The following is a 16,614-nucleotide window of genomic DNA, read 5'->3' as shown; positions in this document are numbered from 1 at the left end:
ACAACTCAAATCTAAATTTGATCCGACTCAGTAATTACATCAATTGGTTAATAATTATATAAAATTTAACATCAGTTGTTTAATCATAGACAATAAGTAATATCAATTGTTAAATTATTAACTTTACTTGTTAATTTATTAACATCAGTTGTAAATTATATTACTAACAGGTATTGTGATTTACTAACATTAATTGTAAATTATTAACAGGTCTTGTAATTTGTAACTGATGTTAATAAATTAACAAGTAAAATTAGCTAATTGGTTGATGCTCGTAGAGAAAAAGCTGATCAAATGTTGAAGTTTAAGACTGAATAAAAGTCTGAAGTTTTAGAAAATAGAAGGTAAATTATTAAGATTTAGTGGGATTAAAATATCTACATATGTGTGTGTTTTTTTAAAACATTTCAATTTCCATTTAATGTATTATTTTGAATATAATAAAGACATACTTTTTTAAGCAAGATATATAAGTAGAATTTTATCTTGAAAAAATTATTATTAATATTTAAATTATATTTTTAATAAAATATTATTTTTTACAAGAAAATATTATTTTTGTTAAGAAAATGAACTTAAAATAAACAAATTTTAAATATTAAATAATATTCTTATATACATTCCAATCAATTTTTAAATTTTATTTGTATTTTAAATGAAAATTATTAAGTATATAATTTATTTATAAATATGTATTATATTAGTTTATGTTAAATATCTTTCACTTTTTTCATTTCCATACTTTTCTCAAAAATTAATAAATTAAATGATTATATTTTTATCTTTTCTCAAAATGGTTAAATGTTTTCCCCTCTTTTATTAAAAATATATTTTATCTGCAATTTTTTAATATCTTAAAAAGGTATTTTAATAACAAATTAATTTCAACCACATAAATTTTGTTAATAATCATTTTGAATAATTTTAAAAATTTAATAAATACTAATAACTTTTACAATACAAGACAATTATAAGGATTTCATATGTAATCAATTTAACCAATTTGTAATCTATTTCAACTTATTTAGTTCTCTGTTTTATTAAACAACCAAGCTTGAAATAGTTTAGCATCTTGACTCATTAGCCCTCGCCTTATAGTACAATAGAAATCAACATGATTAAGCGAGAAGGGGGGGGGGGTCAAGCCTTAATATAGTTTGTGATTCCATTAACTGGATATTATACAAAATGCTTTAGAGTGAATCTCTTCCTGAGTCCGTTATTCAGATGGTCTTTATAATCATTTGATCCAATCAGAAGAAGATATATAGATTTGGCTACGTGACGTTTCAGTTCTTGTGGAATCTATAGAAAATTTGACACATTGACAGTCGCTATCCATGTAAAATAATCAATTTGTTTTCCAAGTGACAAACATTCTCCCTTCACCACAAAATGATGAAAAAGAAAAATCAACATATTAAATTTTAGTGAAATGGAAATTAATTTATGAAAATTATAGAAGAAAAATTTAAAGAAATAATTTCTTAATTACAGCTCTAGCTAGTTGTGTTTAGGATTCCACGTGAGCCTGATCTATAATTGATTTCTGTAGTTATTTGGCTTCTTTCAATGTCTAAGAGGCTCAATTTTTTTTTATAAATTTTTAAAAATATCCTTCATAAGAAAGAGTGGGAAGAAAATTTATTTAAGGAGTGAAATATGAGAAGTAATATTAATATAATCATCATAAAAGAAACTTTTTATTTCAAAACGTCATATATTTTGAAATGCTAAGTCAACATTAAAAATATTTTATAAAATAAAACGGAGGGAATATAATGAAAATCAAATAAATTACAAATGTATTTTATGAATGTTTTAGCAACTAATAATCATAAATGAAACATTTTTCCCCCAAGACGTGATATATTTTGGAATGCCAAATTAACTCCAAAAATGTCTTGAGACGGAGGGAACACAATGAAAATCAAATAAATTACAATTTGTTATGAATGTTTTAGCAAACATGCCACTAAAATCAGCCACATTTTTACTATTAGTGAAACGACCTCGTTTATTGTAAAGATCAGTACCATAAGGCCATTTGTTGGCCTTAGCTGGAGTGTTGATATAGTTGTTATTGCCAGCATCAACCCCTGAATCACCAAACACATATATTGCTGCCACCAATGCATCTGCATTGGCCATCACGAGAACATGGTCAGCGATAATTAATGACGAAATTAGCAACAACATTGTGAAGTTTTTACTCATCACTTCACTTCTTGATTGTTGAAGAGACACTTCACTACAATTACAAGATTCTTGTCAAAAAGGAACAAGAAGAAGATTCAAAAGCTGGGTTTTCTGAATTCCAATCTCATAAATTTGTAGTGTGTGTGTGTATATATATATATTATATATGAGGAATCATAGATCTAGTTGCCCATGCTTGGCCCATTTTTAGTTTATGATTAAGTAAAACAAATGTACCCTAGCTGTTGCTGAAGAATTTCAAGCAAGCATATTATGAATTTGAGCTGGTTTAGTTTAGAGAAAAATATTAACAATCTTAGAAAGACACATGAAGGGGGAAAATTTGCATGGGAACGGTTAATAACAAACAGAATAACTGTCTTTAAAAAACATTGTTTGGTAATGTATTACTTATTAGTAATGTATAAACATATGAATTAATTATTTATTAGCATTGCATAACCATACATTTAGTAATGCCCATTGGTAATTCTATATGAATTAATTTTCCACACTTGAACGTACGTGTGGACTGGATGACTTAATTATTTGAAATTTAGTCGTCAAATCCCCAGGTTCTCAAATATGATTTTGAGCAGCTGGTCCACGTGGCACAATCTGGTACTTCAATGAGATCCAATGGTCGAGAGCAATAAGCGCCTATAAGCGAGAACCATTGCTCATTTCTTGCTCTGGAATTTCCAAAATATTATCGTCCATCATTTTATTTCATTATTTTGTAAAATCAAAACAATCAGAGTTTCCACTGGTGGCCAAAAACACGAGTAGTCTTCATAGAACTAAAATGTGTTTATTCTAAACTAATTTAAAAGGCAGCTAACGCATACAACAAAAATTTCAAACGCACTAGATTGAAAGACCAGAGAGTTAAATTACTCAATAATCAATTCAAATTTCTAAGTTCAAAAAAGTAAGTGGAGATAGTGTATTATTAAACAAGATTTTTTTAAAAAAGAAGGATACATACGAAAATGATAATCCCACGCACATCTATATCGTGTTGATCTGTTTCTGAATCTATAAATGTAGAAGTTGCAATTAACTTATCTAATGGCAAACATAGAAAGGTCAAAAATTTGTAAGCCAGACTGTTGGAAGAGCTCCATCTGGCTGTTCTTGACATTCTCTAATGTTTTGTTCTGAAAGTCCAAGAATCCAAGCCTTCATGATTGTTTACCTGATTGATCCATTTCCAATGGATGAAACCTTGCAAACGCCTGCTGATGTGGTGAATGGAACATCCTTATAGCATGCAATCAATTCCTCATTGGTGTGCAGATCTACCTGCAACGTTTCCCACACCTTCTTCTTAGGGTTCAGGAGTTCGTCGGGAACACCCTCGTGTCCCGGAAAAGTGACTCGCTCTCCAACATTTGCAGAGCTAGGTGGCTCAACCAGTTCAACCTGAATGTAAAACCACATGAGGAACGTTGGTGCCCAGAGAAAAATCAAATGACAAACATTACAAAGCAATGAAGGAAAATAAGAGATCAAGTGAACCAGTATTCTAAAGCTCAGAAAATTAACAGATTTTTTGAAGTATCCGTTTTTCACTGTTTCTGGTCGAACTGACATGGCAGATGGGTGACCTAATCTGTGCTTCAACTAACCCCACAAGGTGAAAAATTTACCAGTTTTTAGTCCGAAACTATTTGTGCAGACTCAGGCAGTGGAAGCAGAATAGTGAATTCTGACTGTTACTGTGAGGGAGAAAATGATAAAATTAAAAATAGATGGGAGACTTATTTTTCTAAACTTTTCAATGATGGAGAGGATTCATCTAGTAACTTGGAGGATTTAGTAACTGGTGAAGGAGAACAAAATTTGTCATTCTATCGAAAAATACGTGATAAGGAGGTAAAGGAAGCTCTTAAGAAAATGGCAAATGGTAGAGCTAACGGACCTGATTGTATATCTATCGAAGCGTGGAAATGTTTAGGTGAAGAAGGGATGAGATGGTTAACTAAGTTATTTAATGTGATTTTACGGTCCAAGAAAATGCCTGATGAGTGGAGGAGAGTACATTAATTCCTATTTATAAAAATAAAGGAGATATTCAGAATTGTACTAACTATAGAGGGATTAAACTCATGAGCCACACAATGAAATTGTGGGAGAAAGTAATTGAGCACAGGTTGAGATTGGAGACAAGTATTTCTGAGAATCAATTTGGTTTATGCCAGGTAGATCAACTACAGAGGCAATTTATCTACTAAGGGGATTAATGGAAAAGTATTGTTGTAAAGATAAAGATCTACACATGGTTTTTATTATTGATTTGGAAAAAGCTTATGACCGTATACCAAGAGAAGTGCTTTGGAAAGCGTTGGAAAAAAAGGGAGTACGGATTGCTTATATTAAAGCCATACAAGATATGTATGAGGGGGTAAAAAACTAGTATAAGAACGCCTAGTGGTCAAACAAAGGATTTTCCTATAAAGATTGGACTACATCAGAGATCATCTCTGAGTCCTTATTTTGTTCAACTTGATTTTTAAATGTTTTGACGGAACATATTCAAGAGGAAATCCCGAAATGTATGCTCTTCGCGGATGATATAGTTCTTATAGCAGAGACAAGAGAAGAGGTTAATTGCAAACTTGAGTTATGGAGCAGGACATTGGAGTCGAAAGGTTTTCGTCTGAGTAGAAGTAAGACGGAATATTTATATTGTAAATTTGGTAAGGACTATTCGAAAATAATTTGGAAGTGAAATTGGGAGATCAAATCATACCTCAAGTGGAAAAGTTTAGATATTTGGGAGCCATTATTCAAAATGATGGCGAAATCAGTGGAGATATTTCACATAGAATTCAAGCTGGGTGGTTTAATTGGAGAAAAGCTAAAGGAGTTATTTGTGACCGTAAGGTGCCTAATAAACTTAAAGGAAAGTTTTATCGTACTGCTATCAGACCGGCAATGTTATATAGTAGTGAATGCTGAGCTCTAACGGGACAGCAAGAGCATAAAGTTGGAGTAGCAGAGATGAGAATGTTACGATGGATGTGCGGACATATATGTAAAGATAAAATTCGAAATGAGCACATACGTGAAAAAGTGAGGGTGGCACCTATTGAGGAAAAAATGGTAGAAAATCGGTTGAGATGGTTTGGACATGTACAAAGAAGACCAAGGGAGGCACCAGTGAGAAGAGTGGAACATATAACTTTGAGTCCGATTAAGAGAGGTAGAGGAAGGCCTAAGAGAACGCTCTTGGAAGTTGTTGAACGTGATCTCTTAATTAATAATATTTCTAAAAGCTTAATAAATGATAGAGCACAATGGCGTCTTGCAATCCATGTAGCCGACCCCACCTAGTGGGATAAAGGCTTGTTGTTGTTGTTGTTGTACTGTGAGGGAGAAAATAAAGGCACGCGCAGAATAATAAGAGAATCAAAGATCAATATTAAAGCACTCTAATGTCTTTTAGCCAATTGACAGCATGTGATCAAGGACAACGTACCATTTGTTAAACTGCATAGGTAATTTAAAGCACTAGAGACAGAGGCAGAACCTAATATACAAGTAAAGGCATCATGTTCTTTCTTACCTTGGTATCATTGGAAGCAGCAAGAACCATTGCCTGGGATTTAATGCCCCGCATGGTTGCTGGCTTTAGGTTGCAGAGGACACACACCTTCCGGTTCTGCAATGTCATTAATGGTGAATGAACTTGCAGACAAAATAGTGCCTTCAAAAGTGGCTAAACTTGCTATGAACTGAATATATTTCTATAATTGTCAAATACCTGCATTTCATCAAGTGGGATATACTTGACAAGCCCACTGACAACAGTTCTGGTCTGCTCTTCACCCACATCAATCTTCTACATATAGTGAGTCTGCATCAGGATGTTTTTTAGCATTTTTATGAGGCCAACACGAATGTCAAGCCTTGTTATGGAAATTTCAGGTTCAGCAGCAGCAGCCTTGTTTTTGCCTCCACTTGAAGATTTTGTTGATTGGTTTTTCTTTCCGCTACCCTCTGTTACAAACAGTACCCAACTCTATAAGGAATCTTCCAGTATTTTTGGCTTAAAAGCTAAACAAGAGACGTCCTAAAAGATAAAAGATAATTGCAATTGAACATTTGTAAGCTTAAACAAGGGTTCAAAATATCCCAAGCAACACTTGATAATCAAGCCCAAGCCTGTGATATGACTAACTTGCATGGATACAATGTTCAACAGCTTCTGCATTGTTGAATTCTTCAAGAATTTATAGACATCTTTGAATTATCAAGAGACTGAGTTTCTAACAACTAACTTGAAATGCATCTGCAGGGGACTGTTTCACATATTTTACCTCTATGTCAGTCACACAAAACAAAAGAAAAAAAAAAAAGACATAAAATGCCACCAGTACTTAACATTTCTTGCTCCCTTCAGTAAAATTTACAGTTTCATTATTCTCGTTTCCTTCTCATTTTTTTTTTCATTTGCAATTTTTCAGAGGATAATATCCCCCTCATCTATTTGATACTTCTTGTCTCTCTCCCACGACCATCAACAGTAGCTCTCCTACCAGGAAAAATGAAACATAACCTGAAACTTTAGTTTTCTTCAGTTGATCAGCAAGCTTTCCAGCCTCAGCCTCTGCTCGCTCAATCCTATCTGCCTGACTTCCAGCAAACTTCTTCCTGTAGAACTCTACTTCTTCATCTTTCTGGTAAACAAGATTCAATATATCAGTAAATTTCAACCAAAAGGGCTATTCTCCCCTCCTATATTCCAGTGAGCATGACATACCAGCTCCTTGAACAAAGGCTGAGGTGTCCCAATTTTATGACCAGCACTTATGATCTGCCAAGGTCTTTTTTACCCTATCGACATCCCCTTTTTCATCACAAAGTGAATCATGGACCACGGGAGGCAAATTTAGCTGCTTAAATACCTTCAAATCCCATCAAAGAGTAATAATGAGAACATATTCAAAAAAAAGCAATCAGCTTTAACATAAAAATTCCTCAAAGTGAAATAAGGCATACATTGAATTAATTTACCTCAACAGTGAAAGATGGCATAAAAGGTTCCAATAAGCATGCAAGAAGATATACAACCCCAACTGCAGTCTTCATAACTAGGGCGCAAAGAGATTGGTTTTCCTTGTAAAGACGCCAGAATTCAGTTTCCTACAAAATTTAATTGTAAATAAGTGACAGGATGGTCTGGTAATCAAACACATCAACAAAGAATGGAGCAGGTACAACATCAAAAGTAGAACAGAGAAATAGAACATCCAAATGAATAGATATCCAATGGAAACCAAGAACAAAAAAGGCTTATGGAGGGGGGATATAACACTCCAGACATACCTGTAAGTACCCATTACCCTCACCAGATATGCTCATCGCAAGTTTCAACCCTTGCTTTAGTTTAACCTCATAGATTGTGAAAAGAGATGCCATCAAAATGCAATAACAACTGGATTAAAAAGGAATGGTACACAACTACACATTATAATGATCATCCAAAAAGAACAGAACCAACCTTCTCCATAGCTTCTATATATTGCTCCACATATGCAGCAACTTTATCGGCCAATTTTTTGTTGGTTCATGGGAGTCAGCCCTCACATCAGCAGGAATGCCGGGGACAACAGAACCATATCCTTGACCTACGTTAGACAGAACTGACTATTACCAGAAAGACCAAAAAGACATGGCAAAACATTCATTTCTCCAACCGGGGGGAAAAACTGAAGGGAGACACAGAAAGCACAAAAACAATGCAATTGAATGGACTAATAATTTTATTAATAAAAACAAAGTTCTTAAAGTTATAAATACAATTTAAAACATAATACAAAAAGTAAGAAACCTTTACCGAAACGCAACCTTTTACTTCCTAAATACTGTGATCAAGGACCTATGTTAGGTGGTTGTTCCAAAACATATAGTCCTCATTCAATTTATTTTGAATGACACAGAGGAGCTAATCAGTTGACATTTCAAGGAACAATGATCCAATAATTAAACCAACCTGGAGGTTTAGCAACAAAACTCAAAACTCGGTTGATGAAGTTGCCCAGATTGCTCAGCAACTCACTATTTATTTTGCTTGCAAGTCAGACCATGTAAATAATGTATCTGATACCTAATTTGCATGATCACATTCAATGTAGTTAGACTAGTATAGACAAGAATATTAAGAGAAGAAAGAACAGAATTTTTGTTTTCAAGGCAAACACTTCATCACTGAATATAGTATGCTTTAAGAATAGAGTTACCTCAGGCCTATTGGTTAGCAAGTAATACCTCCAAACTTCACTGGAATGTCAGTAATCTTTAGCATCATTACCAAACACACCTATGCCTTTGCTTTTAGAAAACTTCCCTAGAAACATAAATACAAAAATTCAGTTTGTCAAGTTCAGCCAATTATCGTTATATATCATCCGCAGCTACTAAATTAAAGGCAATAATAAGGCAGATTTCAAACCTGCTTCATAATTCAAGTATTCAGTAACACTAACAGTCTTCACTAAAGTCCAATTTTCACCAGTTCCAAGTAGAGTAGAGGGGAACATCACCTGAAGAAAGAGATTTTATTAGAAGTGTAACAACTACTTCCCCAAATTATGCTCAAACAAAGGACATCAATTATAAATCCACCTAAGAAGCACAGGGAGTTTCAAATATAATTCGTTGTGTCTAACAAAGGCTGCGCAACCATATTAGATGCTACATTTCACTTTAAATTACGAAAGGGCACTTCTATTGTGTCATGATGCCATATCCATGTCAAGGTTAATGCCTCCCAGAACTCCACCATGAGAATAGCTGCTATGCCGAGATGCTTACAAGTTGTGGAGATCCACTTCCACGACACAATACAGACATAAACCCAAGCAAACATGAAGAGCACTTAACAGCAGAAGACCCTTCGATTAAAAAATAATGATAAAAATAAACTCCTAAGATTCTAACCCACCCAAAAAAAAATTAAAAAATAAAAATAAACAACCTACTTACAGTGTGAAATGGCACATTGTCTTTACCCATAAACTGATACAGCTCCACATTCTCTGGGTTCTTCCACCATTTCTCCCAATCAGACGTGTAACATGAGGTGATTGAGATATATCCAATTGGCGCATCAAACCAGACATAGAAAACCTGAAAAAAATAAATAAATAATAAGCCATAGGTCAAGTGCTACAGAAGCAAGCTTTTGAACTATGCAAATGACCCAAAAGATGAGCAAACAGACCTTGTCACTGTATCTCTCATGAGGAACAGGAACTCCCCACTTCAGGTCTCTGGTTATACATCGTGGCTTCAATCCTTCTCTAAGCCACGAATGTGTTGTCTGGATAGCATTCTGGCTCCACAACCCACCAACTGACATCTCATTTATATATTTTTCCAATCTATCCTTCAACAGAGGAAGTTCAAGAAACAAGTGGTTTGTATCACGAATGCGTGGAGCATTTTGACAAACCTGGCAAAAAAAAACCAAGAAAAATTATGTACAAATCTAACCCAAAAGTTGTTTTGCTGATTTTGGTGGGAATGACAAAGGGCCAAAGAGGCAGGTGAATTGGATGTATCAAAAATTTGTGGAGAAATGCTAAATAACCAAAGTAAGAAATTAGTTTTGTAAAATAATCTTGTAAAATTAAACTAAAATTCTAGCAAGATTATCAAATAAAGATGTAGCAAAGGTCAACGAATTGGCAGCAATATGTAAATGGCAGTGAAAACATATAGCAGCAAGAAAGATAGATCAAACACAAGAAACCTATCTAGATTTGGCTCCAATCTAAGCTTACATCCAATCTCCAACCACACTCTTGAGATTCTTCCACTATCACTGAAAGCCACCCTCTTTCCTTGAGGTTTTAATCTCTATCCACTCAAAGAAACCCCAGCCCTAAGATTTTTTGTTTAATTAAAAGATTATTCATTCAAAGCTCAAAGAGTACAAGATCAAGTTACATCTAATAGATCATTTCTCTCCCCTATCCCTAAGATTTCAATCTCTCCTTACAGAAGGAATAAGGATACAATAGAAAAATCTCTGTCAATTGCCCCAAGTTCTTTGTCATCAACAAAATTCCAAATTATAAGCAAAGCAGTCAACAGATTTCCCTGGCTTCATCAACAATGAAAATTGTGCTACCAGTGAAGAACAAAGTTTACTGTGTGTTTCTAAAACTATTGTTGCAAGAAGCATAAGAGAGGACAAAGGAAGACAGCATTTTAAGGTTACAAAACTCATAGCTTATTGGTGATGATTAATGTGGCATTATATCAACGTACTATATTCTAAAACAAATGCTTTCATTACTACCTTTCCAAAATAGTTTGAATTCTCCACGTGCAATATGGAAGACTGTTCTAGTTGAACACTAAATTGAAAAAAATGAAGCTAAAATGAAAAATCAGAAGGGGGCAGCGTTCTACCTTGCACCTGGGACTCTTCAACTCAGTTGGATTCAAAAGCTTCCCACACTTCTCACATTGATCACCCCGTGCAGAATCATACTCACATCCTGGTGTTGGGCAAGTACCTTCCACAAGCCGGTCAGCTAAGAACCTTTGGCATGTGTCACAATAAAGCTGCAATATGAAAGACACATAAAGCAAAGCAACTAGTATTATCTCATCATTTAAATCTGGACATGAGGAAATAACACTCGGGCTTTCAACCAAACAAGAAGAGAAAAAGAAAAAACTTACAAATAAGAAATCAAATAATGAGATGAACTTGATACATAAATATGTGAAAAATTTCAATACCTGCTGCATTGTGTTCTCGGAGAGCCAGCTGTTATCTAATAGTCTCTTAAAGATTGCTTGGCAAACTTCAGTTTGTTGGGGGGATGATGTCCTTCCAAATTCATCAAAATTTATATTGAACCAATCGTAGACCTCCTTATGAATAGCATGATATCTACAAATAGGAAAGGAGAAGAAAATCATTGAAATTTCGCTTAAGGTGTTACTGACTTCCCTACAACCATATAATGCCTTTAAAGAAATACAAATGACATGGATCAAAAAACTTAGGTTTTTCTTTTTCAGACTTCCAACAAAATCATCGGAAATTAACAAATTCGGGTGATATTAGCAAAATCTGATCTCAATAGAATCAAATAAGCACTGGCAATGCTCCTTTGAGTCATTGACTGTTTTAATTGAAGGCCAGTAAACCTTCATGTCTAATACGAAAACAAAGGGCCAAAGAGGCGGGTGAATTGGATGTATCAAACAATTTTGTGGGAGAAATGCTAAATAACCAAGTAAGAAAGTAATTTTGTAAAATAATCTTGTAAGTAAAATTAAACTAAATTCTAGCAAGATTATCAAATAAAGATGTAGCAAAGGTCAAGGAATTGGCAGCAATATGTAAATGGCAGTGAAAACATATAGCAGCAAGAAAGACAGATCAAACACAAGAAACCTATCTAGATTTGGCTCCAATCTAAGCTTACATCCAATCTCCAAACCACATTCTTGAGGTTCTTCCACTATCACTGAAAGCCACCCTCTTTCCTTGAGGTTTTAATCTCTATCCACTCAAAGAAACCCCAGCCCTAAGATTTTTTTTTTAATTAAAAGATTATTCATTCAAAGCTCAAAGAGTACAAGATCAAGTTACATCTAATAGGTCATTTCTCTCCCGTATTCCCTAAGATTTCAATCTCTCCTTACAGAAGGAATAAGGATACAATAGAAAAATCTCTGTCAATTGCCCCAAGTTCTTGCCATCAACAAAATTCCAAATTATAAGCAAAGCAGTCAACAGATTTCCCTCGCTTCATCAACAATGAAAATTGTGCTACCAGTGAAGAAAAATTTTACTGTGTGTTTCTAAACTATTGCTGCAAGAAGCATAAGGGAGGACAAAGGAAGACAGCATTTTAAGGTTACAAAACTCATAGCTTATTGGTGATGATTAATGTGGCATTATATCAACGTACTATATTCTAAAAAAATGCTTTCATTACTACCTTTCCAAAATAGTTTGAATTCTCCACGTGCAATAAGGAAGACTGTTCTAGTTGAACACTAAATTGAAAAAAAAAATGAAGCTAAAATGAAAAATCAGAAGGGGGCAGCGTTCTACCTTGCACCTGGGACTCTTCAACTCAGTTGGATTCAAAAGCTTCCCACACTTCTCACATTGATCACCCCGTGCAGAATCATACTCACATCCTGGTGTTGGGCAAGTACCTTCCACAAGCCGGTCAGCTAAGAACCTTTGGCATGTGTCACAATAAAGCTGCAATATGAAAGACACATAAGTAAAAAAACTAGTATTATCTCATCATTTTAAATCTTGACATGAGGAAATAACACTCGGACTTTCAACCAAACAAGAAGAGAAAAAGAAGAAAACTTACAAATAAGAAATCAAATAATGAGATGAACTTGATACATAAATACGAGAAAAATTTCAACACCTGCTGCATTGTGTTCTCGGAGAGCCAGTTGTTATCTAATAGCCTCTTAAAGATTGCTTGGCAAACTTCAGTTTGTGGGGGGGATGATGTCCTTCCAAATTCATCAAAATTTATATTGAACCAACTGTAGACCTCCTTATGAATAGCATGATATCTACAAATAGGAAAGGAGAAGAAAATCATTGAAATTTCGCTTAAGGTGTTACTGACTTCCCTACAACCATATAATGCTTTTTAAGAAAATACAAATGACATGGATCAAAAAAATTAGGTTTTTCTTTTTCAGACTTCCAACAAAATCATCGGAAATAAACAAATTCGGGTGATATTAGCAAAATGTGATCTCAATAGAATCAAATAAGCACTTGCAATGCTCCTTTGAGTCATTGACTAGTGTAATTGAAGGCCAGTAAACCTTCATGTCTAATACGACTCAGTTACTCCATAAACCCCACCAATAACAACTTAGGTTGAATTCTAAAAAAGAAATGCAAAATAACTTCATAGAAAATAATTGTCACAAATTCTCAACACTTCTCTTCGATGGCTTTTGGTCGTCTCGGTTGCTGTTCCATACTCATCAGTCCCACAGATGTAAATGGCATTGTAACCCCGAAGTCGACAATATCGAGCAAAGACATCCGCACTCAACACACCTGGTCAACATCAAAATAACATTTATGCTCATTTCACGCATGAACATAAGTGAAAGACCAAACATTTTTATCATTAAAAAAAATCAAAAAAAGGAAGATTATCCTGAAAAGTAAATAAAATCTGGCCATCTCTTCAATTATACAGGAAAACATACATAATATTCTTCCATTTTCGATAGGAAGTAAGAAAATGGAGCAATCTAGTTGCCACAGCAAGTGCCAAGTTCTCTCTTTTTTTTTCCCGTAACATCATGCAAAAATAGCCCTATATACAGAGAAGCTTCGACATACTAGTAATGTCATGCATTAAATCAAGAGAAATTCTTAAGAAACAGATATTCCATCCCACCCCAAAACATGAAATTGGTGCAAACTCAACAGAGAACATAAATCTTATAAAATTCATCATAAAAACACGTTTTTATGGGAAGAAAATTAAGATAGACGACTGACATCAACAATGATATTGCCGAGATGAGGAACGTTGTTGACGTAAGGCAAGGCACTGGTAATGAGGATGTTGCGCTTGCCCGGAATAGGAAGCTTCCGGGTTTCCGGATTGTCCTTGATTCTCCTTTGTGTGGTTGCTGAAAATTTTCTCTCCAATCCATTATAATTCATATAAAATATGTTTATGTATGTTGATTGTGTCTTACATTAGCTATGCATAAATATGTTTGGTTAATGTTTGATAAAATGTCTTGTGTATAAAATTATGCATTAGGCTTACCATAGGCCGAGTTGCACATAAAAAGAACCTAAGAAGAATTTTGATCATTTTACATTTAACTAAAGAAACTGATTAGGGATTTATACAAAATTGTGTAAAGGCTTAGTTAATTGAATTTATTAGAAAGATACACTTATGCAAAATGTCTAAGGGGTTAAATTTGATCAAAAGAGTGAAAATTAACTTAAATTTATTAAAAAAGTAGATAAGGATCTAACTTAAATCTAATTATGATCGGTTTGTCATCGATTTGACTACCGGTTAACTCTGATTAAACCACTAATCCATGACTTAGTGTTTTGACCAGTTTAATGATCAATCCAATTGTAAGCATATTGATTTTTGGTTCCTCCCCACTCTCGTCAGCGCCTGATTAGTATTTATTGGTGAATACATAAATTTTATATCTAAACAACGATTTTATATCTAAATTTTCGATGACTACATGAATAGTGCACCAGCAAAAATACCCTCCAATTTCGTTTTTGTAGATATTATGTATAGGCCTAAAACAGTTAAATACCAAAAATGCCCTCCCCTTGTCAATGTTTTCCTCCTTCCCCTTTTTCTTTGTCTTCACGCGCAATTTTTGCTTCCTCCCCCCACGTCTTGATTGTCTGATTAAGTGTGTGTTTGGATTAAAAAAATTTACAAGTTAGAGTCAACTAAGATTAATAAATTGATGTTAGAAAAAAATTTGTAATTTTAACGTGATTTATATTTAAATAGTTTTTTTAAAGTCAGTTGAATAAATTAAAATTTATTTGGATAATTTGATTTAAAAGTTAGTTGGTATATGTAATGATAAAAAAAAACATGAATTTTCTTGTTTATACTTTTGTAACTACTTAAAAATATTAAACATAAAATTACAATTTTTTAAAAAAGTAGATTAAAAGATAAAGTGCAAATGTAAAATAAATTAATAAATCATAATTCACATAATATAATTATAATTATTTTTTAATGTTGTAATTTAGAATGTTTAGATTTAGAGAAATTGTTACAATTTTATAAATATTTATTAATAATAATTATATTTAAGTCATATGTATTATAATATAACTTATAATATAATATTAATAAGTTATAATAATTATAATATTATAATCTATATTTATAATAGAATATTATAATTAACCTTCTCATTTGGATGTCTTTTTTTAACCCCTGTTCACGGCAGCCCCTGAATCCCTCCTCCCCAACCTATTCCTCACCTCTTTTTCAATCTTCTTTTCATCTCCACTCATTACACTCCTCTCTCAATCCTTATATTATAATTGACATAGCTCAATGGGTTTTGATCTGTTTCGACAATAAATCCAACCTGTCCTCACAACAAAATGGAGCCTTAATCATGAACTTGCTGTCCTCATCAACAATGTGCACTATTAGGTCATCGACCTCTGTTGGCACATCCTCGAACGGTGAGAATAGCAAGGAAAGGCAATAACGGATGTGCTTGTGAAAATTGAACGAAGATAGAATAAAGAAGATGAATAGGACTTGAACATAGGAAGAAGACGGGCGAGTGATCTGGTTAGGCGTTAGAGGATATGAGAAGAGACAATCTGACAATTTTTAACTTTCAATATCCCCTAACGTTTCTAATGAGTGTTACGTTGAAAAGCTCCATTAGTTAATTTCTATTGTAACGCTAGTTTTACTCTAGAGGCTCATTTAACATTTTTTTTCCATCCAAACAAGATATGAGATACTATAATGAGTTTCTTATTCCTCAACTGAAGTTGGGATCACCCCTAACTTCAGTTGAGGAGTAAACCAAACATACCTTAAGCGGTTAGTATTGGTTAGTATTTATACGTGAGCTCAAGTTAAATGTTATCTTAAGTTCCTTATAAAAATTATATTTTACTTAAAATTATAAAATTTATAATTTTACTGTACTAAATCATTTTTATCAACTTTTAACTAATAACAGATAACTAAATATCATAAATTAATCCTTATTCCATCAGTCCATTATATAAAGTATATTATTAACTATTTTAATGTTCTAAAAAAAATTAGTTGAAATTTTTAATCCTTTAAAAATTATATATATTTTTAATTATACACTTATTAAATAATCTATGTAACTGGTTTAATAACAATTGAAATTATAATAGATCATTTTTTCAAAAAAATAATAAATAAAGTGAAGATATAGTTGGATAAAAAATAAGAATTACCTAATGTCTCATATATTTTTTAGAAAATGCTCAATATTAAAAATCCACTCACTTATTACACTGTCTGTTCATTTTTTTTTTTTAAATCCAGTCTTTATTTTGCTTCTCTCTCTTTCTGACACAATCCACCGTCAGAAACTAACAATCTCTCATATCCAGTACAGAAATTTAATTTGGAACCTGCTATTAAAATATAAACCCTTTGAAAGAGTGTCGAATGCTTCATTTATTAAAAGAAAAAAGAGAGAAAAAAATAACAATCAGCCCCAGGATTTGAAATTTATTTCACGGTAGAAAATGGAAATAGTCAAGCTCATTTCCCCTTGGTCTTTCAGCTTTGAAAGTTCACAGTATTCTCCCAGTTCAATTTACTCTGTTCTTAGTTCTCTTAATTGCATAGTGGGCCG

At 33.2% G+C, this 16,614-nt stretch overlaps 1 pseudogene; it reads right to left on the bottom strand.

The window, feature by feature from the left end:
- Positions 1 to 3,092: 3,092 nt before the first annotated feature.
- Positions 3,093 to 11,160, bottom strand: LOC129284592 (probable methionine--tRNA ligase; annotated as a pseudogene).
- Between the last annotated feature and the right edge of the window lie 5,454 nt (positions 11,161 to 16,614).

Source organism: Prosopis cineraria, unplaced genomic scaffold (assembly GCF_029017545.1).
Source record: "Prosopis cineraria cultivar Desert tree isolate PC_DT_omini unplaced genomic scaffold, ASM2901754v1 PC10, whole genome shotgun sequence".
Classification (NCBI taxonomy): domain Eukaryota; kingdom Viridiplantae; phylum Streptophyta; class Magnoliopsida; order Fabales; family Fabaceae; genus Prosopis; species Prosopis cineraria.
Note: the sequence above shows the minus strand (reverse complement) of the source record. Positions and strands in the feature narration are given on the sequence as shown.